The sequence below is a fragment of the Cucumis melo genome, chromosome 7, assembly GCF_025177605.1.
Source record: "Cucumis melo cultivar AY chromosome 7, USDA_Cmelo_AY_1.0, whole genome shotgun sequence".
In the NCBI taxonomy this organism is placed as follows: domain Eukaryota; kingdom Viridiplantae; phylum Streptophyta; class Magnoliopsida; order Cucurbitales; family Cucurbitaceae; genus Cucumis; species Cucumis melo.
This window is the reverse complement of record NC_066863.1, coordinates 15,185,493-15,189,862: the sequence shown is the minus strand read 5'-3', so window position 1 is coordinate 15,189,862 and position 4,370 is coordinate 15,185,493. Positions and strand designations below refer to the sequence as shown.

At 32.4% G+C, this 4,370-nt stretch overlaps 1 long non-coding RNA gene across 1 annotated transcript; it reads left to right on the top strand.

Annotated features, from left to right (window-relative positions):
• Window positions 1-3,141: 3,141 nt before the first annotated feature.
• On the top strand, window positions 3,142-4,370 carry LOC127150273 (uncharacterized). Its single transcript, XR_007822499.1, has 2 exons — window positions 3,142-3,349; window positions 4,152-4,370. It is a non-coding gene; the product is annotated as an uncharacterized LOC127150273 (long non-coding RNA).

Below are 4,370 nucleotides of genomic sequence, written 5' to 3'. Positions count from 1 at the left end.
TGTAGCAAGAACATTTCCTTCTTTCAATTACAAGTGTTTTTTGCAATTTAATTTTTTAATTTGTTCTTGATTCACCAATTTGTATGTAAGATACTCTTTCCTTAGAAAATTAATGCAAGATTAACTTGATTATCCTTGTTTACACAGAAACTCAATTTATTTCTTGCTTATAATCAAACATGTCAAGTCTTGAAATTGATTAATGCTTAAGGAAATCACCTTGTTCTTGGCAATTTCTGATTTAATTGCATCAATTTTATGTGCATAATTAAATTCAATTAAATCATGGTTGTAATTTGTTTCTAAAAAGTATGAAAAATAATTTGATTTTCTTTAAGAGCAAGAATTAAGAATTAGTTGTTATTGCAAGAATACAAGAAATCTTGTGGTGATTATCTCTTTTCTTGAATCTTAGTCAAGGCTCTTACAAGAATCAAGCAAGTTGATCTTGCAACAACCTTGATCAAGAATCTTCTTTTAAAGAAAAAATCATTTCATGCTTCTTTTAATTCGATGATAAGAATAGAATAACGCTCATTGCCCATCACTTCGTTTTTTGTCATAATAATTAATAATTCCCTTGATTCTTGGTTCAATTTGATATCCTCTAAACTTTCTTTAATGCTTTGCCTTTTCTACTAACAACATTTCTTTCAAGCTCGATTTTAAGAAATTTTCTTTACAACCATTCCTTTAGGTTCGACACCCCTACTTACCACCGAGCTACGGTAAAAAGTAAGGATAAATTTGAAAATACTTTTTGTTAAGGTAAATCTTGGTAAGCATCCTACCCTTAGGAAGTTATTCATTTTTAAATATATTAGTGCTTGATTCTAAGGACCTTACAGATACATACTTTAATATGTATCACTTTGCCTTATCAAAAAAATGACGCCATTGTCAGGGAATGGCACGACATAGTTTCTTTCTTGAATTTTTGCTTGCATATTTTTTTTATGAATTTTTAGAAAGCATATTAGATTTGTAGCTTTTCTTTGATAAAAAAAAAAAGGTTGCATGCTATTTTCTTTTTCTTTGCTTTCTTTAGGGCATGACTAGGTTGTCTAATGCATCTAGTTTAGAATTTGTTGAAGATATAACGTTGCATGAAAGAAGATTAAGGAAAGAAAAGAGAAAGCACGTTAGTTTATCACATTTAGAATCTCACATCCATATTCTTGAACCATCTTTAGAGAGACCTTTAAAGCCAACCCTAGAGAACAAGTTGAACAATTTAATGGGAGAGGAGACACCCGAGAAAACCCTTAGGAAACTTTACGAGCCTAATGTTCATCAAAGGCCAAGTATAATGATCTCAGCTACCAGAACCAACTTCGACCTTAGGTCGAACTTGATCTCAAATTTACCTATCTTTAGAGGATCCAATGGAGAAGATCCACATAAGCATCTTAGAGACTTTTCTTGGGCATATAATCAAGTAGTTAGGAGAAATGAGCATACTGTTCATTTAACTGGGTCCATGAAAAATGACAGAGAAATTAAGCATCCATTTTTGAGTTAGGAGATAAGCTTAATCAATTAGCAACACACATTCTTAAAATGGAAGGGAAGGGTAAACTTTTCGCACAACCCAACCATGCAAATGTAAGTGCTATTACTTTAAGAAGTGATAAAATTTTGAATAAAAACAATGATATCTCTTTGTCTCAAAATTATTCTAACTTAGAGAATGTTGATTCAAATGCCAAAGAAGAAAAGAAGGTACAAAGTAACTCCTCTTTTTCTAATGCTTCTTCTTCTATTAATAATGATCGAAGAAACATTGTTGATAACCCTTTACCTTTATTTCCTTCTTGGTTATCTCAACCAAAGAAGGAATTAAAAAATGACGAAGAACTCCTTGAAGTCTTCAAGAAGATAAAAGTAAACCTACCCCTCTTGACGGTAATCAAGAACATACCGAGGTACAAAAAGTTTCTTAAAGAGTTATGTACTCACAATAGGAGGAGTAGGAGCCAAGAAAAAGTAATGGTTAGTAAAAATGTGTCTTCACTTTTAAAGAAGAATCTTCCAGAAAAATGTGTCGACCTAGGTATGTTTTCACTCTCTTGCACAATAGGAAATAGAGACATAACTAGTGCAATGTTTGATCTTGGTGCATCCATTAATATCATGTCTTTTAGCATTTTCAAAGACTTAGGATTAAATGGGCTTGAAAATACTAGTATTTGTATTTAACTAGTCGATCAGTCTTTTATTTCACCATTAGAGGTTGTAGAAGATGTCCTAGTTAAGGTAGGAAATCTAATATTCCCTGCGGTTTTTTACATAATTGAAGTGAACAATGAATATGCATGTATATCTCCTACCATACTTTTAGGAAGACTATTCTTTAAAACTGCTAAGGCCACAATTAATGTGGACTTAGTGTCTATGTAAACCTGATATTTTCTAGGTTTAATTTCTTTAAATGTGGGAAAAAAAAAGAAAAAGGAAATGGAAATTAAGTGTAAATATATATATATATATATATATATTTATATATTAAATAGTTTTATTAAATAAATTAAAGAAAAGAAAGGATAAAAAGAAGAAAAAGAGAAGAAAAATTCATTTTTTCTTTTCTTCTTCTTCTTCTCTTCCCTTCACCGCCAAGAATTTTGAAGACATCCAACTTCCATTTTTTTTCCTTCTTTAATTTTCAGAGAACTTCTAAGAGAGAGTTTGGAAGAAGAAGAGAAATTTTACTAGAATTTTGAGGTTGAAGAAGAGGAGGAGAACTCAAGTAAAGTGTATCCATGGCTGAATTTTAGTTCATTCTGCACATCACTGGTTTTTAATTTGGTTTGAAATCTTCAAAAGGAATTAGGAGGTAAGATTTACATTTACTGAAAGTTAACTCATTTTCAAACAAACTTTATGAAGAACGTTGGAGCAAATTCGGATATTCATTTGGTGCTTTTTGATGAAGAAAATAGGGCAGTTGGTTTACACTCGAAATCAGGAGGTCTCTGGTTTTTCTTGTATTTCAGAGTGTATCGGTGGAGTTGGAATCTCTATTTGCACGGGGAATCAGATTTATATGTCTTCAGGTAAGTTTTAGAGGATCTCAAAATGAAGATTTTGATATAAAGAACACTCATTTTGGTTAAGTATAGAGAAAGTTATAGTCGTTTGAAGTTTATGTTAGAAATCTGGAAATTTTAGAGAATTGTTGAAATAGGATTTTATTTCTTAAGCTTTGTTTTCGTGAGCGTCATCTTTGGTGCGACATGTTATGTATATCTTTAGGAAACCAGAATGTTTAGAGTTTTAATACTCGGTTGGGTTGTTGGCAGGCCGAGAAGAATTAAACCGAGCTTATAGACCAAGGATCTAGCCCAAGACTGTGAGTGAAAAAACCAACTTTGAAATATTTTCCATAACTGTTATTATGATTGAATGCGATAAATGTTTATTTACGAAGCCATGAAAGGTATTTGAATTTCATGACTATTTTCAAGTATACATTTGGAGACTAGATTTCTTAAAGAAATTTATGCTAGCACGTAGATATTAAATGTTTGGAAAGTATTTAAACCACAATATTTTAAGCAAAGCATGAATTAGTATGAAGTTTTGTTTTAAGAACTACAATTTTCCACGAAAGAGCTGAGTAAAGTTCGAGCTTGTGTAAAATTTATAAGCAGGCATGTTTTAATATTTTAAGATGATTTATGAAATTTTCATTAACTACATGACTGAGATCTTGAGCCTGAGGCTAGAGATTACCGTGTGCACACTGGTTAGATTCCGTTGTTGACATTGAGTGTACTCCGTAACAACGATGCTGTCGTGAGTGCTGGGCGAGTCCCACTACGATAAAGACGATGGGAGTGCAGGGCGGGCCCCACTACATCGTAGTGCTTGTAAACTTGTTGTACTAGGTGTACCCTACACAACGTAGATTCGTCATGTTAGTTAAAATGCTTCGATATACTTGATATACCTTGCTAGATTTCAATGATGAACATGCTGAGTATTTAAGGAAGCTATTCTTACTACTACACATTTACATTTACGACTTGTATAAACAGATTTATATGTGTAAAGTTTTCACGTGCTCTTATCTTTAAATTCATAGTTTTAAACTGAGTCACTCACTGAGCTTCATAGCTCACCCTTTTCAAAATGTTTTACCCATTTTCCAGGTAGAGATCGAGTTCTCGGTGCCTGATAGACTGCCTTAGTCTGCGGAAGCTTCATTATCGATTGCCAGTACGTGTTTTGAGTTGGGCATAGAGTCTGTTGTGTTGTGATGTATATACACCCTTGTATGTTATAGATACTCCACAGTTTGTATAAGCTTTAGGAGCTGTAGTTGTGTAAATTTTGTTGGTTATATTTTGATTAAGGTGTCTTTAGGTTTA